General features: G+C 43.1%; 1 protein-coding gene across 13 annotated transcripts in view; it reads right to left on the reverse strand.

Annotated features, from left to right (window-relative positions):
• FBRSL1 (fibrosin like 1) overlaps nt 1-24,896 on the reverse strand; it is a 552,380-nt gene that overhangs the window by 324,536 nt on the left and 202,948 nt on the right. The window lies entirely within an intron of this gene.

Below are 24,896 nucleotides of genomic sequence, written 5' to 3' on the forward strand. Positions count from 1 at the left end.
AAAACAGGCAGAGGGACATTCAACTATTTGCTGCATATTTCTATAAACCCCATCACAATTTCCTGGGGAACAGTCCCTGCCACTACTTAGAGGCCACTGGCATCTGTAGTCTGGACAAGCAGTGGCATGGATCTGACGTGCCTCTCAGTCATGGCTTGATGGTGTATTTCAGAAGAGCACTCCATCTGTGCAAATACTTAAAATGCAGCGCTCACACGCCAGAAACTGCCCCATCTCCCATGTTTCTGTGCTCAGTGCAGGGGGCTGAGAAGGGGGGATCCCCAGCCCAGCCCTGCCAGTGTTCGGTGCAGTGCAGGTTCCTGAGCAGCTGCTCGTGCTCTCAGATCTGAAGCCCCAGAGTGTGCAGAATTGCACATTTCAGGGTCTGACTGTGGTGTGCTGCGGGCAGAATCCCCTGAGCAGGGGAATAGGTGTGAGCGGCAGAAGGGTAGGGGGAAGGTGCACATATGCCCGCATGCGACAGTGAGACAGGACCGCCCAACGTACGAGCCAGACAGCATCCGTTCCAGGTCGCCTCTCTCCTCTCTACTGTACATCTTTATTAGAAAGAAGTGTTGCAAGATGAAAATTGGGAGCTTCAGGCCAAAATCAAAATAGAGAGAATGGGATACGCTCCCACAGGCCTTGATTGAAAATGGTGCTTTGTTTTTTCTTTATTTTTACCTTAACTGTCTCTCGGTGAGGCTATCCACAGAAGTGTCACACTGCTGCTCCTGTTGCACCATATTATAATACTACTTGTTTCCTCTTGCCAGCTACTCATCAAGGAATACCCCCAGCACAGCCCCCTGTTCTTTCAGATCTAGTCAGAAGGCAAATTAGTCGCAGTCTGATGGGGGAGTGCTAAATTTTTCATTACAATCTTTCTCCGGAGGTTTGGTGTTTAATAATTTGTACTGTATAAAATTTCACATATGGGAAAACACGGCACCATACAGCCTCTCCAGATGCCTTTTTTTTTTTTTCTTGCTGCTAATCATGTGAGCCCCCCAGCTAAAAGAGTGGATTTAGGGCATAATTAAAGCTTTATACTTTAATAGTAATATGGGTAAAGCTCAATTTTATTTTTGAGAAGAACACGCCACATTTGTAAATTCCCATTTCACTGAGGATCAATTTTCAAACAGGCTTTGTACCCAGGCTTCTTTGTTCCTGATATACCATGGAAACATAAATCACGTAAGCAGCTCGTGGTACTATGAAAGACGCACACCCCTGCTTAGCTGCTGTGAAAGCTCTTTAATTCCTTATGATCAATCCAAGAGCGGTGGTGGTTGCGCAGGGGACATCTGTAAGAGAGCCTTGACATCATCTGCTCTGGTTTTCATCACACAGTTTGGCAGGGGAGTCTCTCAGATTGGTCATACGAACTTCAAATCTCTGAAAGTTTTAGCTACAGCCCTAAGAAGAGCTGCAGTGATTCAACTTTGCTGCTGCTCTCCTAAACCTCCCTGCAGCCACCACCCTTCTTCCTTCCCCAGACAGCCCGGAAACCACAGGGTGGCTGTCACGCGTGGGAAGGCAGAGCCTTCTCCCATCCTCCCACAAAATTGCTTTCTCCCTACTTCTCTGATGAGAAGAACAACCTGGAACACAGTTTCAGGATTAACTACAGCTGCATGCAGAGGACCACCACAAGGTTTACACACCAGTTAAGACCTCTGAAAGCCTCACTGTAAAGACTTAAGTGGGACCTATGTAGGGGACAGATTCTGCAATAGGTACTTCACAGCAAATGACCCATCATGTAATCTACTTACTGCTGTCACCTACTAAGTGCCATACCATTTCTCATCCCGGGCATTTTTCCCTGGGTCTTCCAGAACCCCTTTATCTTCTCAGCAACACACTGAGATCTCAGTAATGACCCACTGCTGCAGAGCATGACAGATAGGAAGGGTAAGTGAAAGGGAAGAAGGGGTGCTGGCAGAAAGGCAGGAGACAGATTCCTTGCGTAGCTGAGACAGGAATAGTTATGCAATGGTCAGCATTTTAAGCACTAATTTTAATTATTTGATGAACTCTGGAGTACAGCTCCCTTAAAGAAAGAAGTACCCCAGTAATTATGTTCCCCAGATGACAACTTACAGTATCAAGTCCTTTCCTTCTTCTCCTAGACATCTTCCCAAGTGAATTCAGGAAACACATGGAGTAGGACAATGACCACCTTTCACAATATGGTTTTAATTCAATCCAAGTTTATTCCATCTCCTCAGGAGTCCTAGAGACTGCCTTAAAATGAAGTGCTTTGGTGCTATGATGGATTTCTGATTTCCCATAGAGAAACCAGGTGAAAAAGAGCCTGTTTGAACTAGTGTGGTAAAAATTCACAGTATTCTTTGACAAATCTCATGCTTCAATAGAAAGGAGAGATTCCAGTTTTGCCATTAAATGTCTCTGTGCCCCTACGTCGTGGCTGAAAGCCAGGTTTTACTCTACCAATCAGCAGCAATACTGGGTGGGGTAAAGTAAAACTGTTACCATGGCTAAGCAGCTACTCAGCTCTCAGAGCCTGCAGTATGCTGGCAAATATATCAAATGACCTAGAACTGAGAAATAATGACCTTGAAAGTGAGAGCTTATTTCTGGCTTTATCCATCTTTAATATCACAGCTTAAACTAAATCAACCATGCATTTTAAGATCTACATTGCATCCTTCCAAATATATTTCAGAATGCTGAGGTCTTGAAACGCTATTTGTTGAAGCGCAGGGCTTATTACAGGTCAAAATTTTACTTGCCTTCTAACGGATTATATGTGTGTTACTTAAGTCAGTTCAACCAATACAGGACAGACAGCTCCCCAAACTTAGTGAACCTTCTTAGTGGTCATGAAACTACTGAGATAAAACTTGTGATGTGTGATAGTCAAATTTAAATATAAGAAAGGAATATATGTACTTAAAAGTGTTTTCTAAATGTCTTTATGTTGAGTTCCAGTTCCACTGGCACGTATAGGTCCTGCTGGGTGAAGACTCTCAGCTCTGTAATCCTTATGTTCTTCACCATGCAGCTTTAGGAAAACTCGACTAGTGACCGGTTGCAAGAGTAGCAGTGTAATGCTACCTACACACAGAAGAAAGTGACCTTGAGGAGGTTCACTCATCTCAACGTCTAGCAGTCATTTCTATGAAATCCCCTGGCAGGAAAACACACATACGGAGTTGTAATAGAGGCGAAACCTCCATGTCAAAGCGCAGATTGGACTCCTGCCATCAGGCCCACAACAGCGATCCCTAATTCTCCAGGACATCTGCTTATCCAGCATAACACAAGACGGTCGTTGAGCAGACAAGACAGCACTGGGGTTAGCATACACGACACAGAGCCAAGTTCTACCTCTAGCTCTGACCTTAGGCACATTTATCTCTGCTGTTGCCCCCTCCCCCCTTTTTTTTTTTCTTAAATAGAAACCAGCTATACATAATGTTATTATGCTCAGTTTGTGAGGATGAATTTATCTGTGACTGCCAAAAGCACGGTAATCTTCAGTACAAGTATGATTACTCTGTCATCATGCATCTCTACAGATAGCAATGCTTACGTTATTCTTTGAACGGAAAGAGGTCAAACCACTGATGTTACACCCGTGAGGCCCGAGAGCTAAAGGACAAGCTGCAGTATCAGTTTTTGCCAGAGGAAACTCATCCATGTTGTGATTTGGCGGGAGAAGGATTTATATCAACTTACACCAGATAAGGAACATGGGAAATAAATACATAAGTCAGAACTTACTAATGGGTATTATTTCTCAGATAGTAGCAAGTTAATGCTATATAGCTAGGCAACAAAGCCATTCCATCCTTGATAAAGGCATAAACACATTAAAGGAATAATCCCTGTGTGACATGAGGTTACTTGTGCCTTCATAAAATTTTCACCGCTTCTGCCAGCACTGCCTTTTAAAAATCACTGTTCTGTCCCAGCTTGATCAAACCCTGCAGCCCATGATTTGCTTCTCCTTCAATATGCACAAACATGCAGAGAATCCCATTATAAATCCCTTTTTAAAGAATAAATACAAGTCTCCTCTATCACAGCCAAACCAGCAGCTTGACCTAATTTCAGTAGTTGCATATTATTTCCAGATCAACTTAACTATCAATTACACCCTGCCATGAAAACACCAGGGTCATGCTTTGCACCCAGGCTCTGTTTCAGAGGAGGAACTATGGGAAGCAAAGCCCTACCAGTCTTGGTGCCTCGCCAGTGAGGCTGCTGGGTCAGTCATTTACCCTGCCCCTGCCCACTAAATCTGTAGAACGCTTTATTTTACACATGTTTATTGGGTGTTTGGTCCTGCTCCCCTCAAGTTATAGATTGGTTTCCTATTCAGTAGAAGCAGTAATTCAACACTATGGAAAGGTTAAGAACATGTTATTGTAATAGGTCCCTTCTTTTTATCGGTTCCCTTTGAAGAAAATACAGATTAGGAAGTACATCACAAGTAGCAGACCCTGTTAAAAAAAAGCACTGTTACAAGTTGCCAAAAACCAGATAGCTAGCTCTTCATTAACTTGTGAAAATAAGAAGCTAGTGAAGAAAAGAAATAATGATCTGATTCTATGTCAAAGAATCCAGCTCGAACCAACTCAATATTTTGTTACTGTTTTCTTCCCCTTAAGAAAATTCATACAGCAAAACCAAAGCTCTTAATATACAGTAACTTATTAAAAACATTTACTGGGGGATAATTTCACATTCTTAGCTTGACATGGCCTTTGACACCGTTTCCCACAGCATTCTCCTGGCAAAACTGGCTGCTCGAGGCTTGGATGGGCAAAAAACTGGGTAAAAAACTGGCTGGATGGCCAGGCTCAAAGAGTTCTGATGAACAGAGTTAAATCTGGTTGGTGGTTGGTCACAAGTGGTGTCCCCCAGGGCTTGGTTTTGGAGCCACTCCTGTTTAACATCTTTATTGATGATCTAGACAAGGGGATTGAGTGCACCCTCAGTAAATTTGCAGATGACACCAAGTTGGGTGGGAGTGTTGATCTGCTCAAGGGTAGGGAGGCTCTGCAAAGTGACCTGGACAGGCTGGAGCGATGGGCTGAGGCCAACTGGAGGAGTTTCAATAAGGCCAAATGCCGGGTGCTGCACTTCGGCCACAACAACCCCCAGCAGCGCTACAGGCTTGGGGAGGAGTGGCTGGAGACCTGCCAGTCAGAGAGGGACCCGGGGGTGTTGATTGACAGCCGGCTGAACAGGAGCCAGCAGTGTGCCCAAGTGGCCAAGAAGGCCAATGGTATCCTGGCTTGTATCAGAAATAGCGTGGCCGGCAGGGACAGGGAAGGGATCTTACCCCTGTACTCGGCACTAGTGAGGTCACACCTCGATGACTGGGTTCAGTTTTGGGCCCCTCGCTACAAAAAGGACATTGAATTACTCGAGCGTGTCCAGAGAAGGGCAACGAAGCTGGTGAAGGGTCTGGAGCACATGTCGTACGAGGAGCGGCTGAGGGAACTGGGGTTGTTTAGTCTGGAGAAGAGGAGGCTGAGGGGAGACCTCATCGCCCTCTACAACTACCTGAAAGGAGGTTGCAGAGAGCTGGGGACGAGTCTCTTTAACCAAGTAACAAGTGATAGGACAAGAGGTAATGGCCTCAAGTTGCATCAGGGAAGGTTTAGACTGGATATTAGGAAGTATTCCTTTCCAGAAGGGGTTGTTAGGCATTGGAGTGGGCTGCCCAGGGAGGTGGTGGAGTCCCCATCCCTGGAGGGGTTTAAGAGTCGGGTTCACCCAGCGCTGAGGGATCTGGTGGAGTTGAGAACAGTCAGTGTGAGGTTAATGGTTGGACTAGATGATCTTCAAGGTCTTTTCCAACCTAGATGATTCTAAGATTCTAAGATGTATTATCATTTCACCATTCCGGGTGTGGAGTCTGTGGGTATTTTAATAAATGGATTGATCCATCAAAATTTTGAGCACCACCTTCCTTCTGCAGAAGGACAATTTGGGAACCTTTGCTAGTCAGATTTCCCTGCGCACAGGAGAAGCAGCAGAATGTAAACTAATGAAAACGACTCTTCAAGAGAAACCTTTTTCCACCTTCTTAAGGGCATTGAGAAAACTTGCAGTAAAATCCAAATTAGAGGTGAAAATTCTAACAATAAAAAAGCTTAAATTACACTTTTTCAAGCTAGAATTATGGTCATAATTATCTCTTCATTATAGAAATACATAATACAGCCCAGTAAGACCTCTTGAAGGGACAGGGTATTTCCTAAACTTTAGTGTAACAACACAGTTTAAAAACTGACAGTTTCCAAGGGTTGGGCAGTCTCCAGATATACTCATTAGTTATGGCAAAATATAGGATTGCTTCATTACTGGCATGCACATTTGAAAATAAACACTCTGCTTCCTTAGAAGTTCAAGAAAGCCATACTCAAGTAATAAGCCAAAATTCACACATCAGGATATGAGTTGTCACAGAGCTCTGCTTAAATCACTGAAGTTCAGACTGGTTCAATTATATAGAGGGGTAATAATGAAAGGAGAAACCCAAACAAGTACCCATCCTGTAATACCGAGTATGAAATCATGATACAGAGAATGACACAAAAGAATATTATTTTGAAGCAACAACAACTTCTGCAAAACCACAGGAGAAGAAAAGATGGTAATATGCAACTATGAGTTTTTTAAAATAAATTAGATAAACTAACATTGCATTTGTCTGTTGGTAAAATGGAGTAAGGGGAAGACAAACTACTGTTAAAAAAATGTAAAAAACCTCCACCATTGACATCTCCACCTTTAATCCTGAAATCAACGATATCTTGGGGCAGAAGGGACAGCTCTTTCCTTGCTGAAATTTCACAGCAAATGATTTTAAAAGCTCTGTGTTGCTTTATCAGTCATTAGTGAATCACTTAAATTTACCACAGCTTGTAGGAATTGCCACCTTTTAGGCAAGCTTTGAAAGAAAATGGTTTACCAAACAGAAAATATAAGTGATCTAATGCTGAATGTGCCTCCCTCTTTCAATGAATAAGTTGCTAAAAACAAAACTTTAACGCCAATTTCTAAGATTTAATGAATATTCAGACTGTTAAATGAATAGACTATGCCCCAGAGCTGCTCATTTAGAATTCTGCTGTTATAATAAAATTAGGTAAGTGTCCAATGAAAGCTCAGGACCCTGGGCTGGTGCCATCTAATTGAAGCTTACAACTTTATCGTAGATTCCTTGCATCTTATACATTTCCTTTGTAGAGTTTAATAGCTGGTGGCCTTGGCTCTAACTTAATTACAAATCGGAAAGGAAGGTTGTGTCAGCATGATAACATTTGACTAAGCTAAAATGCCAATTTCAGGCATATTTCACCTGTTCTCATCCTAATTTAACTGGACTAATACATCCTAATCACACAGAACAAATGGGTCTTTAAAGTAAAGATATAAAATTAAGGGCCAGGTCCTGCCTATCCTTCATTGCCAGTGAAAGCGCTGGGAATCTGGCACCAAGTGCCCGTCAAGCAGCCCTGAACTGTGGCTGAAGATTAGGATAGACAACGTGGTCAATCCCAACCAAACGGATCCGGGAAGGTCCAAAGCAAGGAGGGGAACAAGTTCTAGTTTAAGCCCTGTGAACAACCATGAGGTTGGAGCTTAAGACATCCTGAAGGGGAGAAAATGGCAAGTGTAAATGGAGTGAAAGGTGACACCAGTTACCTGTCCAGAGTTAAGTAGACTCCAGACAGGGCCAGGGTCACTGGTGAAGGGGATGGCATTTCACTTGGTATCTGCCGCAAGGGACAAGGAGGGAGAGGCGGGAAGGGTTTCAGCACATTCAGAGGCGTTGCATACCCACGGCTTTCACATTTATTTTTCAACACTATAACAATAACCTGATGGAAAGAGTTGATTGGCAGATGCCAAGTAAAACACTTTAAGAAGATAAAAAAAAGCCATGGGAAAACAAGACTATATAACTTTCTAGAAGATAAGACAGAGCATGTTCACTATAAACAAAACCACCTCCACATCCCACATACACAGACACGTACTGTGCGGCGGTCCATTAACACTCAGTATGTTCCACTGATTAAAAAGAAAATTTAATACATCTGTCGGAACACAGAGACAGAATAAATATCCTTATCGTTCCATTTACTGTAAATAATACTTAAGTGCAAGTCAAATATTAGCTATATTCAGCACAGCATCATAACAAAACAGGCACTGCTAACATTCTGGTCCCAAACTGTGTTATTCTTAATTAACATCTGACATATATCTGCTTTTGCAATCACCCATTACTGATTAAATGACAAGGCACAATGTCAGATGCATAATCTGATTGGTTAGTACTCAGTTACCAAGGTGTTACATTTTGAAATTGCCTGTGAATTGATTTCTTTTATTGAATTAATAAGTGTTATCATACTGTACAGAAGGTAAAATTGCTACTGAATGTGAGCGATAACATATAATTACAGAAAATCAAATCCTAATCTGCAGAGCCAAGCCAGGTGTCAACATTTTAATTGTAGTTAGGGAAGCGCAGGGGGAGGAAGGGAAGAGATAGCTCAAGTGTAGGAAGAAAAAAATATATTGCATAAAAAAACAACTTTAGTTAGGCATGATAGCAACCTTGAGGGATGTCAACCACACGTGTGTGCAGAAATGTTATACTTAATTCTTCATTTAGACTATAATCCCACATGCTTGGACGCCTGACTGTCATCCAGACCCGAATCTATCAGAGTCTTAAGATTTGAATTTTTGGGAGAATTTTTCTGAAAGGTTTTTGGATATACAAGCATGAAATACATAAATTATGCACTTCCCCTACTCTTTCTTTAAAAAACAAAAATTAAGATCCCTTCTTTCCCCAGAAAGATCAAGTCCCTGTGAGATGATACCACAATTTTATGCTATAAATAAAAACTCAAATATTTTATTAATTTTAGTAGCTTTACACACTGTTTCAGTGAAAAATGCCTCTTCAAGCCGTTTCCTAGTTGCTCTCCCTGTCAGTCTGCATTCAAACACTGCACTAATGCAACTACTGGCGTCTAAATTGATGATGTTAAATTGGCGTAACCCCCTTGCGCGGACACTCTCAAATTAGCTAGTTCCAATACATTTGATCTGTATCAGCCACTCTTAAACCAATTTGAGCGTTCATGCTAACGGACTGCACCAGTTTAACTATGTGTACTCAGAAAATGATGTCGCTAAATTGCTGCAATTTCTCTGGATTAAGGAAGTCTAGGAGAGCCCTGGCTTCCTCCTCACGCCACACGAGGAAGGAGCCATTCAAGCCACCATAACCAACCTGGCAGACTGATTCTCACTCACTGGTGCATATGCAAAACCTTTTGCCCCTCTGTCCAGGGCACACGGTGCAATTCCAGGTCTCCACCCCTTTCTCCTCTCTGTTGCTGCCTTCCCACCATTAGTACCCAAGTCATCTTCTCCCACTGCCATCCCCAAGAGCTTGGCTTGAGATGGTTTTTCTCCCATCCTCCTGAGGGCTCAACAAGGCTGTTGACAATCAGGCACGAGCTGCCAGCTTTTCCTGTTGTGAACTTCTCTTGTTTTGGATTCTCTCTGCGATCTCTGCCCTTTGGAAAAGGGACCCGTCTAGGCATAAGATGAGGTAGCATACAGACAGGAAACACCCAGGGCAAATGACAAAGCTTTGTTCAAAGACCACATTGCTTCCCTACTGCACCACTAGCCAGCTATTTGCAAAACATCTGTTCAGATCATCAGCTTTTTCTTTTGTTCAGGGATAAAGAGGAAGAGGTTAAGTCATCATGTTTGTATACAGAGAGAGAAGTTTAAAACCATGCTACTGCCACCCAATTGGCAAGATATCTTGGCAGCAGGATGGCATATAAAAATTTTACACGAAGCTCTTTCCAAATTAATTCCATCTATGCTTCTGTTTTCAGGGTAATAGCAAAACTTTCATTCTTGAATTGAAAACCCCTGGGCTTAGCTGTGAGATTACCAGGCCAGCAAGCATCTTACCAACACAGTTACACAGCGACGTAATGCAAGAAGTAGCCGGTTGTGGCTTTGTGTCTCAACAACTGTGAGTGCATCCTGCACATACAGTCCTCCCAGATGGTGAGGGGAAAAAAACCAGTCTAGGCAGGGGTACGCAGCATGACATGGTGGAGTGCCTGGGCAAGCAAAATTGTGGCTGAATACGGACAAGCCATCATCGTGTGGAGAAGGGAGAGAACAGCACCTCTCTGGTATGAGTGATCTTAATTCTGTACATTGGCCTGTTTTTTAGACACTAATAAAGCTGTTGGAAGAAAAAAACCAACCCCTATTACTGGAGTTGAAGTAACATGTTTTTAAAAGAAAATTTCTAAAACATGAGATGTATAACTTGGCTCTGCAGTGATCACAGTGGGGAAAATAACTGGTAGCAGTTGTTATATGCCTGAAGAATGCGAATCCTGGAGAGTAGGAGGAATTAGACTAGCAGAAGAAGGCTGAACTATTATAATGGGAAAAAAATAGCTATATAGAAAAGAGGCCTTTTCTCAAATAATTTCTTTTTACAGTTAAAGGTAAGTGCCAGGGAACATCACTGCAGGAGAGTGAAAGTCTGTATCGATTGAGATAAAGTGCACCAACTTGGAGGCCTTTTGCTATGACGAACATCTGCATGACCTCCATGCGGGAACTCCGGAAAAACAGCAAGCAGCTAATTGGGTTTCCTTTCCAGTCACTCAATTTACAGCTACTTCCTGACCTCAACTTCACAGCATTTGGAGGCTTGGTGGTTTAATGAGCTAAAATTAATGGCTTTTCGCAAACAGAACCTGTCCAGGTACGTTCCTCTATCTCTTCTAGGTTGTGGTCACTGCAATGCAGCAGCAGTTGCTTGTTGCTCCCCAGCTGACCCACTTTTTAGAAGAACATGGGAAGGATGCTGCCTCCAATGCTCCCTTACTGAAATATGGCACGCAAAAAGCATGCTGATAGCTCTGACGCATGGGGAAAGATTAGACAGAGCAGCACCACGGTGCAGCAGCGGTCTGTGTGCTGCCACACGCGAAAGGAACTCCTGACTTCGGTTTGATGCATTTCTTCCATTTCAAGGAGACAGAGCCGTAACAGCCCAGACGTGACAGTCCCACGGCAGCTTTAGCTGATGGAAGTTACAAGCCAACCAATTCCCACTCTTCCCTTTGCCGCCAGCCATATGTTCCCACCTTCTCTCTTGCACCAGTACCTTTATGACTAAGTGGTGAGACAATTCAGGAAATTAGCCCAAAAGAAACTAATTTCTTTTTTTTATCATGTTAGCTTTTGGCTGGTTGAGCTCTCTGCAGCAGTTATGAGCACATATGCTAGTGGCTGGGAGGAAAGGGAACATGTGGCTAGAAGCACAAGAGAGGGAGCGGGGACCCTCTCCCTGTAAGCTGGGATCATGCTGGAAGCACGGCCTCGGGCTCATGAGACTCTGTGGGGCTGGCAGAGCACAGAGCAAGCTCCTCCTGCCCTATTTTACAGGGACCTTCAAAAAGTTCAAAAGAAGATGATCCTGGAAGTCACCCTGGCTGTTTTAAAGACACGATGTCAAATATGCTGTTAAGTTTTCTTCTGCAATTATTCCTTGGAGTTCTGCTGTGCAAACCCACAGTTACAGCTATCCCAGATCTTGCTGTTCTGCGGGAAGGATTCCCAGGATGCATCTTCCTTCAATAATCTCCTGTATATTGCTGCAACCGACTTGGGCACCTATTTAATCTGTGACCTTACAGCTCCTGTCAAGCAGACTGTGACCCCCTCTAGACTTGTATTATCCATTACCAAATTTTCATTTTTATTAAGCTCAGCAGAGACTTCTTTCCTTCTCCTCTAGGAAGCATGAATTCTCTTGTGTCATTTATTCCACAAATGATTTATACCAAGAGCCTGTCAACTACAGGAGGTACTTGCTTGTGCTTACTATACCTGCAAGTAGTTCTGTCCTTTCCGGGTCATTACTAATAAAGCACTTATCCCTCATACAAGCACAAATGCCTCCCTGTGCTCTCGCAGGTATTTATCTGAGCACTTCAGAGTCCTCAATGGATTTATCCTCACAGTGCTCTGGCGAGCTGGGCATTGGCATTATTTCTGTTACACAGATAAAGAACAAGACTCAGAGACTAAATTCAGCTCTTTGCTGCTTCAAGGAGACTTAATCTCCTGAATCAGGATGCTGTAACCACCAACCATTCTTCCTCCTACTCCCCACACCTGCTTCCCCTTGTGAGAACAGGAAACTACTTGAGGTTCATCCCAAATTCTCTGCTTTATCAGCCAGACCCACACCAGCAGAGTATTGCTGCCCCAGTCTGCATAATAGAAGGCTTCATCCTGCGGCTATTTCTTACTGCTGAAGTGCTTATGAAAAAGAGCATCAAAAACCTCACGGCCCAGCCTGCATGACCTAAATCATTACCCTCCTGTCCCACTCCCCATTCACAGATGACTCATGAGATGAAGTCTCCCTACTGCTTTGCACCATTCGCTATGCAGCCAGCCAGATTTCACGAACAACAGTAAAACAAATATATTTGTCTTGCAACTAGAGCGCCAAGACAAGCAAGGAGCAAAGCTGGGGGCCAACTGTAACACCACAGATTTTGGCAGCCAGCCCTCTTTCCAGCTCCTTATATATTTTTGACCCAACTTTCCACCTAGCTCTCCCTCTTTTTGGTATTTCTGGGCCGATCATAACACCCACCGAACAGCGACAAATGGCTGTGTGGCTAAGTGCTTGCCCTTGATAAATTAAGGCATCTCTACACTCTCTCCTCTCCCACTCCTTCCAGCATCACTTTATCACAGGCAAGGCTGAGAAACCTGTTGCTGCTGTTTCTCTTTCAAACCCTAAAGCCAACTGGCAAACCAGAATTTAACCTCACAGCTGCTGAATACAGTTAGATTAATACACGCTGGCCAAACAAAATATTGCTTTTAAAATGCAATTTGTGCTTGGCACTGAACACATGGGGAGAACTCAGAGCAATCTGCACTACAGACCAGCTCATAACCCTATGCAGAAAGTGCTTTGATGCCCCCAATTTACATCTGACAGCCTTAATGCATTTTGGAAAGAGGCAGTAGAGTAGAACACTCCTGCACTAATCACAACTGATGTAAGAAAACTGAAAATACTTAATTGGTTCTAACTTCTTGTAAAATTCTGTGTGTTTGCTCACCCTCCCTTTCAAAAATCTAAAAAGTCACAGCAAAATGGCGGAAAAAAGGGCGAAATCCTGGCAAGTTATGATGACCCTTTTAGCCTGAAAATCCTCCTTATTGATGCAAAATATACCTGGCAGTTTATTTCTGGTGAGGTGGGGGGAAAGGAAGGCCTAACGAAAGGCTTTCACCTCCTGATTATCTTGCCTGACCCTCATGCAGCTTCATACTGTTGTACCAAGCTGCAGATGTATTCATCTGCACAGGTATTTATGGCCAGTCTCTTGCAGACAAAATGCATATTTCCCTACCACAATAAAAGTCAGTTCAAAGCCAGCTGCTCTGATTGAAGTCTATGGGAGATTTTTTTTTTCCCTGATCAATTTTAGCAGGAGTTGGGTTGGGCCCATTGAGATAGTTTGCTTCAGGAAAATCCTCACTTGTTGATTAGGGCTCAGCAGGGAAAACCACAAACAATAGCTTATTTTTATTGATTACACCCATTCCCCAAATAATTTGAAATTAATCCTCCAATTTCATTTCAAGCTGCTTTTCTGCTGTGCTTGGTTGCTGAAGGAGAAAAGATTCTGGAGAAAGCGACACAGGTGAATTACATTTGCTCAACATTTTCAGCATTAAATAATCTGCACATAACTCAGGCTCACTCGAAAGGTACGCTGCAATGATCTGACATAAAATATAGCTCTGCTAAGCCAAAAAAGATAAAGCAGGGATACCTTCATATTTAAAGGAGAAACAGTAAAGGATTTCATATTTTAATGAGATACAGATGCTGACCACTGAATGAATCACTCTGCCCATAATTAAAGAGTCTTCTGATGTCTGAAGACTCTTCCTGTCATGAAAACTCTTGGATGCTATTTCATCTCCATCCTAAGCCTGATTTCAGACTGAAAGACAGGGATCCAAATGTTGATGTCACCCCAGACACCACTTATATTCTCCATTTCCCTTTTGAAGAACTTGGTATTAATTTCTGTCTATTTGGGTTTTTATGTTTTCATAGGTCTTCAGGCACCCTTAGAGCTAGACAGGAGATATGAAAAATCAACAACAGACCAAAGAATTTCCACACACCATACTTTCGCATTTCATGCAAAACTGCAGTATTTAAATTAGGGATCTGTCTCACTAACATTCAAACAACAGTATAAAATTAAAAAAATTCATTTTCAAGTACACAAAGAAGACAAATATTTTACAGTTTTGATGATGCTTCAACTGTAACAATCTAAGGATCCCAGGCAACTGAAAGTTACAGGGAGACTTTGGACCTTTACTATTATTACCCAGCTGGGCTACTGGGGGTCAAAAAAAGAAGAAAAAGCAGCTCCCAGGTACACAGTCTTTTCATTAAATGCCCAAAAGCTTGTGTCTTACCTGGTTACTTGCACGTTCAAAAAAAAGCTTCTCTTTTTTCCAGTTAAGTTAGAATTCTGTATTTTCATTTACTTATCACTACTACTCCCTGGGCATGAATAAATCTCTCAGCTTTTCTGCTATGAGGTAAAAGAATGGGTTTTTTTTAAAAAAAAAAAAAAAAATCTTATCTTGGGCTGAAAAATCACCTGAGGGTACTCTTGCTTCATTTCAGCTGCAGCCTCTCCAGGGAAACTGGTCCCCATGCTTAACTAGCCTTCTTGTTGCAAATTTTTCCTAATGTCTCTTCTGACAGCTAGTATCCTCCTTGAACAGTGACATTCAGAACTAAACATATTGCACCCATCACCAGAACTGAATTAAATGAACAGAATACCTTGAATATTTTATAGCAAACCATATTTCTATGTCCCAATGATTATTTTTTTTCCCCTATTAACAAGATGGCATTGCAGATCCAGACATATTTAGTGATCTGCTGTAATCCTGAAACCCTCTATGCACACTTTCTGTTACAACTTCTGGCAGAACAGGTACCTGACCAGTTCTGGTCTTTTACGGCCATTCATTCCTTCTTTGCTTAGCACTGCTAAGCTGTAACCTATTTTTTTCAGACCGTTTCTATTATTTCAGATCCCCCTGAATCCTAGTCCTGAACTTAGCTGTGCTTGTACCTGTCTCAGCTTAGCATGATCTGCAAAGTGAATATCCCTGCTCTCTAGTGTGTCATCCAAGTATTAATGGAAGTAATGCCTACGGCTGGAGCTGGAGGTCTCCAGCTCCTCCAGGGACTGCTGCCTTCCATGTGCTTAGAAAAAACTTGATCATCTTTATCATACTGTTCTGAAAAAAATTCTCTCAGCATTACAGCTTTCCCAGCCTACTGCTCCTCCCCCTTTCTCCCCTTTTGAAAGATATCCCATTAAGTTTTCTTTTCTCCAATCTTCTCAAGCCTCATTTGTCCTCCACAGATTTTCAAAGATTATTACTAATGGCACTGAAATCGCTTCAGCCAGTCTTCTAACTACCCGGAGCTGAATTCCTCCAGGCTCTGCTAACTTAAGTATTCAAACCTATTCTTTCCCTCTTTCCTGATAGCATGCTGGCTGCGTGGCTGCAGCTGACCCTCTCAGGAAGAACAAGAAAGGATAAAAAAGTCATTCAACACTTCTGCTTTCTCAAGTCCATCTTTTGAGAGCTTTTCCTTTCCACTGAGCAGTGGACTCATTGCTAGGCCCAGCTCTTGCTACAAATGCATTTATAGAAACCCCTCTGGCTGCCCTTTATGTCTTTTGCCAATTGTAGCTCATTTGGACTTTGGCCCTCTCATTTTTCTTTGCATGTTCACGCTAAAATTGTTCTCAATAGTTCGACCTACTCTCCAATTTTTTCATGTTGCTTTTGAGTTTCAGGTCGTTAAAAAGCCTGTGATTTAGCTAAAGTAATCTCTTACTGCGTTTCCCATCTGTCCTCTCCATTAAGGGAGTTCATACTTGCACCATTAAATTTGCTTCTCTAAGAAACTTTCAACTCTCCTAAACTTCCCTTTCACTCCGAGCAGCTTGCCAAGACCGTAGCTCTGAGCTGTCTGAAATCTGCTTCCTGGAAACCCATTATCTTCCCCATGCTACTCTCCCTACATTTCTTCTTAATAATCAGCACTCTGCCAATCTAGAAGTGTTACTTTAGAAAAGCTGTTCTGCCCAGGTAGACTCATTCCTTAAATTTCCCAACCCAGGATGGAATTCCAGTTACAGATCAGTTTATATCTGTTCTGGAGATGAACGAGGGCTTACTTCAAGCACTTTGAAGAGATTTCCCTGTCAAGTCTCACAACCAAACCTGTCCTGCTACAAAGCATCACCACAAAATAGAGGAATTTGCAAAGAATGAAGGGGCAGGAGGGGGGGAATCTCAGACTCTTCTGGAAGGACAGACACATCCTCCAAAGCATCTGAATCTCTAGGTTAGTGTCCTTAAAAAAGGCTGCAGAATCCGCCTTGCTGCTGGCACAAGATATAATGAAGGATTTAAGTACAGGTTGTAAAATTCTATGTGCTGTCCTAGATAATTTATACCTTTCCAAATGATGCCTCTCAATTCCTTAAACAGGGGAGATCACCCTCGAGGAGCCAGCTCTGACCCCAGTCCTTTCAACATCCTCTCTCTGCACAGGGGATACTTATATCCTACTGCCAGGCTTAGCTGCACAGTAGCAGTCGATAGGAAAGAGTGACTTAGAGGAGCTAAGAAAGAACAAATATTTTTATAGCAGCCCCCTAATACTTAGAGTAGGGAAGGAAGACGACAGCATGTACAAGGGAGCCATTGAAAACAGCACTGCTCCTAACATGTGCTTAGAAAGATATCTGTTATCTGGGGCTTGCCAGCTGGCTCCTGTATGCACAAGATCACACTGCCTTTAACTCTGTTTGCTTTGCCATTCCCAGAAATGCAGGCTTTGCCCTGAAGAAAAATCCCATCCTGCCGTCGGCTGTGATTAGCTGGCCCCAAACAGCCCCCACCACCCAGGCTTCAGCGGGGCATGTCCTGCAGGGAGCCAGACTACCCACTGCTCCTCCCAAAGGGAGCTGCTAGCACCCCAGCTAAGTCCTGGCAGCTCTCCTGAAAGAAATGCATTTCAGCTCCCCTGAACCCCCATCACCCATTATCTCCTGCAACAGCAAAAAAACATGTTTTAGGTAAAATCCCCAAACAATCCTAGTGAAAGGACTGTGCCCTGCACTAAGAAGGAAAGGAAACCCTCTCCCCAGGGCCCCTGTTAATCCCACCTTCCTTCCCAACATCAAATCTGTCAACAGTTGATTTTAGCAACTAGGCACTGGGAGGACTAGCACACCCATCTCTAGCTCCACAGCTCCACTCCTTCAGCAAAGGTGATTCTCCTGCCCCCACTCCTAAAGCCCAGTTATCACCAAGTCCAGATGAAAGAATTGTTCTTGGCCCCTGAAGAGAAGCAGGACACGTCAGCCACAGAATTAATATAGCATAAATATGGTGCAAACAATGAGTTATCCACCACCTGATGCAGCTTAGTTTCTGGCTGTTCCCTATTGGGCTGTACAGTTCCTTCAGTAAACGTTTCAAGCTTCACCTTAAAACAATTCAGGTCCTTGCTCCCACGACCACCTTTGGCCAAAACACGCTCTTAAGAACATCAGGACACGCTCTTAAGAACATCGGGACACTCTCAGCATGCCCTCCCACAGAAATTAAGGCTGTAATGTTCCCCTACAAATTTGATTTTACCCAACTATTTGCACTTCAATCAAACATCCTAACCTGTCTGCACTAATATCTGGGTTGCTGGTTTATTTTTTGTTTCTAGTTTGTTTCCATTTATGGCGTGCTTCTCCATTTAATATTAAATCAACAGTGACAGATCATCACCCTTTTTCCAAGTTCACTAAATGGCTTAATAATATAATTTTTAGAAACAGATTTGTGGCTCGCACACACGCGCACGCACACCAAGGCAAAATAAAGATGACAGCACATTTGAACAAGGCAGCAATAAAACAGTGATAGTAATAAAGAATAAAAATGCTATATCAGGTTGCCATGGGAACCAGCATTCAAGGACTCCAGGTAACGTTGTAAAACATGCCACTGAGCATAAAGCAGCTAAGCAGGTTAAGAGGTTATTTATTAGGCTGCAACATGTTGTGCAGTGCCCTCTGGTGAAAGCGCAAGAGAGACAAACAGGTTCAAAACTGAGGTAGAAGATGCAAATATTGGTGCCCCACGCATATCACCCGGGAGCTGTCAGCCTGGCAGCTGCACAGACTGGAAGGAACGGGCATGCGCGACGGGCAGCGTGTGGGGGGTACGGCTGGACACCCACCCAAGCCGGCGTTCATCGCCCTCCTGTAGCAGCCAAGAGCACCGTGGCACACGAAGGAGGTTACCAAGGCCTCCTGGAAAGGCTTCAGGAGGTGGGACCTGCCGACCTCTGCAAAGTGCTGCTTTTCCTGCGGAAGGTAATGCGACTAGCTAAGATGAAAGCTGCAGTGGCTATGATTAAGGACAGTAAGCACTGTCCTTGGTCATGGTATGTTTTCTTAAGGACTGAAAGTGTAACTGTTCCATGCCCAGAAATTTCACTAAAATTAGCAGCAGTTCCCCACGTGGAAGAATTGCAAACCAGGCTCAGATTGCCTGGAGCCCTGGGGCACCTCATGCTGCACACCCAGCAGAGGAACACAGAGAAACAACTCAACAAGGTAAGGAGCCCATGTGGAAAAAAACAAAAAAGCAATTCAGTAATTCAATTCAACTCAAGGTAAAAACACCCTAGAGTGTCCTTTCCTACATGAGACAAAAATACATAGATATCTATCAAACACAAGATGTTCTTAAGCATCTTGACAACGCAGAACCTTTTCCACGACTGTACACCCCCCGTACAAAACGAGGATTCTGCAAAGCACTGTGAGTGCAACATGCTCCATTGCAACCTTGCAGTGAAACTCCAGGCTCATGCAGAGGTCTGTGGCTGATGGCCATTTCTATAACTGCGAACAGCAGACATCCGTGACTCTTTCCAGGTACCATTAGTTAACCATAACCATTTATTTGGGGGAGCAGAATAGGTTGCTTACAAATATCACAGCACAGGATTTTCTTTTTTCCCACAGGCCTTTCTGTGGGAAAGTCAATAGAAAATCTAGCTAAATTATTTTGAATAAACACTGGTAACATTTTGTATAGATTGGCTCCTCCAAAACTGGAATCAGAGCTAGCACCATCCCATTCCATCATTCTTCCCATTACACCTAAAATAGTGGAAATCATAACACAGAGAGAGAATGATTTTTAAGCCTGCCAAAACCTTGCATAACACAAGGCATGGCTGGATTAAATTTTTCTATCAGCAAAGCCAGACTATTTAGCCTAATATTCAGCAGTGCTTTCAGTGCAGCTTTCCTCTGTTGGGACTAGGGTCAGTGCATGTCCAGCCTGCCAGCACTACTCCGCCAGCAGCCAACTCCAGTACCCATAACAGCTCTGTGGCTAGCAGAAGACTTGAATTTGTCTTTACACTGCAAAGATACTGCTGGGGGGGTGGAATGTGGGGCTGGAATATGAAACCCAGCTCTCCTTGTTTTCCCCTGAACTGTTAAAGCTGTCAATTCAATTCTCCCCCCACTAAGTGGCACCAATGCACCGCAAACCACAATGAAAACATCTGTACAGACAGCTTATAAATAAATATTCCCCTGTCTTCCTGAGCCTGGTTCGCAGCAGGGGAAATCAAACAAGCGAGGAGTGCGTGCGGGAAGGGGCCGCGGGCAGCTCTCCCCCAGCAAGGCGGCCTCCATGCCACAGCGGCGGCCCTTCAGCGCTGGCTCTCCCCCCTGATAAATGTTTTAATTACATTTCCATGAAGGAAATGCAACTTACAGGGACACAAGAAAAGAGAAAAAGGCAAACAGGCAATCTTTTGTTAACTGTACACCCCAATACCTGCCCTTGCTTTGAAAAGAAAAAGGGGTGCAGGGTCAGCAGCAAACATTGAAACCCATGCAGCGTTGAGGCAAGCCCAACCCAGACTCCAGTGCAGCTGAACTGCATGTAATCTAGACCACAAATCAAACCATGAATGCCAAAGCACTGCCGTTTTTCTTTCAGACAGCCCTTGCGAGGCCTTTTTGTTGAGGAGAGCTGGTAAAGACTGCCCTCAGTTCCTGGCTGAATTGCCCAAGGCTTCCCCAGCTTCACCTGCCAGACACTTGCCGCACCCTAGAGCGGATACATGGGGTGGGGATAACTCTGCTATAAATCAGATCTACTGTAAAAAACCAAATCTATAGCTCAAACTGACTGTAGCTGGGAAAAGGTTATGCAAATCACAGAACCTGTTTACTATCATGCAAGAAGCTAACATGGAAAAATGTCTAGGAAATATCTTCTCACCAGTGCTCTTTGAGAGAAGTGACAATTAACCAAAAACGTATCAAAGAACAAATAAATTACTAAGCAAAAATGTACTTCACTTATATCAATACAAATGGGAACACTGAGCAGTTTGGGACATGACAGATTCCCTTGTCATGGCTTGCCATTTGGAAGAGCGATGGCAATGGTCACTGCTAACTGGGGAAACCAGGCTGTGTTGAGTGAAGGTCAAAGGACATCGTCTTGTTCAAACTGGCACATCATGTCCATATTAACATATAAAATACTTCAAGACAACTTATTAGTGACTGCATATTGTAGATATTTCAGCTCAAGTGCAACATCAAGAGGTGTGACAATCACACAGAGGCAGACAAGAGGCTGAAAGCCTACATTTCAAAAAGGGTCAAAAGATGATAGTAGTCTGCACTGAGTGCTAGAGGATTAAAAACAACTCCATATATAAACATGGCATTGCCTCTACAGCAGCTGTTTTCATTATTGATCCATGGTAACCTATGGTATTTATATTCCATGGGACACAGAGCAGCTGGTAAAAGCACAGGGGATACCAGAGTGCTGTGCTGAGTAACGCCTGGACAGGAAGAGCAGAACCTGGCAGTGATGGAAGATGGGTCTCTCTGGTTTCACCTGCATCTTCTCACATTTGCTTCAGCAGAAAGCTGCTGGAAGAGAGCAGCCCCACAACACATTCCTCTGCAGGCCAGCCTGGCCAGACACCCGGTTCCTGGTGCTGGGAGCTGACAGACATTGACCCCCCCAACCTAGGAGAACTGCCTGTGGCTGATGGTCACCATACTCCAGACCAGACATACCAGCCTGCCCTCCTAAATTAGCAGTATGCAATGGCCACAGAGGAATAACTTTCCTTAATCTACAAGAGAGTTAAAGAGCCACAATCACCACCTTTTTATTCCAGCAAATCTGAGCAGTCATCCCTAAGGGGGAAGAAAATATCCCTTAAAGGGAGGAAAAAAGAGTTCATAGGTGCCTCCTGAGTTTGTTTGTTTTTAAAACAACACTCACACATGCAGTACTGACGTTAAACCTCCAGTGCACTGAATCCAAAACAGGGAATAAAAGAATCCCATTGGCCTCAAAACATTACAAATATCCCACACTGAACGCCGGGGCATCACGTCACTGGCTATGGATGTTGACTTGCTTCTTTATGCTCCCTCCACCTTCCCCTATGCAATATCCAACAGCTGATTATTCTCTTGTTTGTAGTAGACTGAAGTAATTAAGCTTAACCCTAGTCCTATGGGAGTCCCAGAGAAGGTTAGTGATCCACAGGCATGACATGCTGTTATTTATAGCTGATTAAGTTCTATTTATCTACATTTAAATGTTGCAGGAGATGGGAGAGATCCCAAAACACATCTGTGTCTTATTAGAAACACCAGCTGTGTGTGGTAGCTTAAAGTTTGCCTTTCTTGAGAGGTTATAAGGAAAAAAAAATCCCCACCCAACCCAGAATAATTCAAATTCTTCACTGTGGCTAAATAAATTGATGTGGTTTAGTCATGATCTTCAAGATGTAAGCCTGACATCCCATGCAACTGAACTGCTTCTGGGGTCAAACTCAAACCCAAAATTAGCTAGGCCACTTTGAAGCTGTTCTGAGCACTGTCACTGCATTTAATTTTTACTGTAAGACTGTTCACTTCTTAAGAGACATAAGAAAGGTGACCAGCAGGTCACAAAACAGATCTTTAGAGTCATAACTTCTGTGCCTCTATGCATTTAGGATGAGCACTGTGGTTTCACTAGTGAGACTGTCTTCGTATATATGATCTGTTTTCACACACATACAAAGGACGATGAATAAACCCGAGGGGATGTAGTTCTGTCACCACCCTTTCCTTCAGACAGGTGTGGTGCTAGGGTCCAGAGTAACAACAGAGGTTGGCATTAACACCTTTATGTTTGCTTTGTCTGTGTAACTTAAATTACTGCATTTGTGGTGGTAGAGAACAATAATGGAATTACTTGCACCTAGGAAATGTAAATATTTTAAAGAATAGTATAGTAGTAATCCAAAGGCAGGCTCTAGATGAAGGGATGGCACTGTCCTGTCACTATCAGCACCAAATCACAAGAGGTAATGTAGAGTTTACCTCCTAACTGCCAAAGCAGAACGTCAGGAAGGAAACAGTAAGCTGATGTCCCCTTCTGTAATAGTCCTGAGTTGAAACATCCAGCTAGCAACAGCAGAATGTAGCAGGGATGTCTAGGTCTTGCAGCTGCAGAACTGTAACGCTCCATAAGCTGCTTCTCAAGAACTGGGAGAATGATCCATCATCTGTCTTCCTTATCCTAGGTCTCTGCATGCAAGCTATACGCGATTTGGGCAATTTTCTTTGGTAGCTGTTCCAGCCCAGACGAACTAGGTGAGTTTCACTTTCAGCATCACCTGAAATGGAGCTGAGGTTTAAAATGAAACTGCAGGGTAAAAAGCGAAACCTCTGTGTTTTGCAAAGAATTCTTTGAAACGCCCTGCCAGAGCTTTGATAACCTCTTCTTGCACAGGAATCAGTGAGACACTATCCACAGGAGCTCTGTGAAACTGTATCTTGAAGGGAGGACAGCCACAAGAACTACTTTCACCCAAGCCATTGACTGCAATCTTCTGATGGAAGATTAACCAGCTGTCAATTACTCCAAAACAGACCAAATGGCCATGGCAGCTCACTTAGGCTTCATTTGCAATTCTCACACACAGTTTGATCCAGGTGGTAAAAGCCATCCAACTTTCTCTTTGCATGTTCTCTTGCAAGCTCCAGGCTCTGACCATCCCCACACCATGCAGTGGCCAGCAGCTCCTTGCTCTTACCAGTCCCAGCCCACATCTACTCAAGTGATGCAAGTGTGGGCTGATACTGACAGTATTAAACCTCAAACTAAGAGTATTGCTGGAACAAGCCTGGGATATTTCCACAGTTTCCCAAAGAAAGGCAATGCTGCCAGCTCTTTGTTTTGTTGTGAGGCATCCTCTAAGGTCTGAAATTTGCTGGAACAAAAGAAATGTCAAAAAACAAAGTGTACAGTCTCAGGTCATAAAAACAGACTTGAAAATATATCCCATGAGCACCTGAACACAATCAAGAAGAATCTAACCCACTACTACGTATCTCAGTTGCTGGGTAGCTTATTTGTTCATTCCTATTATTTGATTAGATATGATGACTCGAATAGTTTGGAGCTGTACTTCTGCTATGGTTCATCTTTTGCTTCATCACTCTTTCACAGGCCTCCTGCACAACCCTAAGGAAATCATGTAGTCACCCTACACCTGAGTCCAGTATTTCTAAAAATAGTCTGATGATTTTCTTTCTTCCAACCTTAACTGCCCTATTTACCTAGTGTCATCTCTTCTAGGGCTAGAGATGGTTTACACCATGCCTCTCAGGTACTCATATGGGAAACATTCTAAGTAATACAAAAATCAACAAACTATCATCACATCAGAAACCCAGTCTTCACTATCTCAAAAATTAATCTGTTCCTGGACAGGAACCAGAGCTCCAACACAAATGCTGCCCTATTAAAAACTTGCCAAGTGTATGCTATCATCCACTTATAAACAAAAAAGTTTTAGCTCAATCATCTCCTAAAACTAATGTTTTGAGATATGCACAGAATGATCAGCCTCTTAACTGCTAATTTCTCTTACCGGTGCTTTTAGATTACATGTTTCAGCAATTGCAAGTATACATGGGTGTACATTCAGTAAATCAACTGCCAAAAAGGTTCCTCCCATATTACAGGAAAAAAATGAAGCATTCCAGGTTAAAAACAAGGGGAAAAAAAACCCCAACAAAACCAAAAACAAAACCAACAACAAAGCAAAATCTGGTTAATCCAGAGTACAGTTTTCCCCGGTACTTTTGTGTTGCAATTATTTACATATTCCCAGACAGTCAAACTGATGTGGTCCAAAGTTTTGTTGTGGAATTTATAGAACATGTTGTGCCTGCGCCAAACAGAGCACACTTAGCATGTTATCAGGCTGAACAGTGGAACAGAGGATACACTGGATTTGCTACTAAAGAAAAATCAGTAAGCTACACAAAATCTGCTCATCACAAACACCAAGTCAAAAAACCACAACAAAATACAAAAACAAATTCAAGCACACTACAGGAAGTAGGTAAGAGTTGCAAACACCTTGACATCTCAAGACTCTTTGGTTTGATGAACAGCACTAGCAGCCAACACCTTCCAGCTCTGCACCATCCAGCTTCTCAACACCTTCAATGTGGGGGCTCAACGATGAATATATTAGCACATATTTTAGCCCGGACCATAAAGCTCAGTTAAGGCTTCCTCACATATTGTCCCAAATAATCTTTTCTCCA

Source organism: Strix uralensis, chromosome 17 (genome assembly GCF_047716275.1).
Source record: "Strix uralensis isolate ZFMK-TIS-50842 chromosome 17, bStrUra1, whole genome shotgun sequence".
In the NCBI taxonomy this organism is placed as follows: Eukaryota; Metazoa; Chordata; class Aves; order Strigiformes; family Strigidae; genus Strix; species Strix uralensis.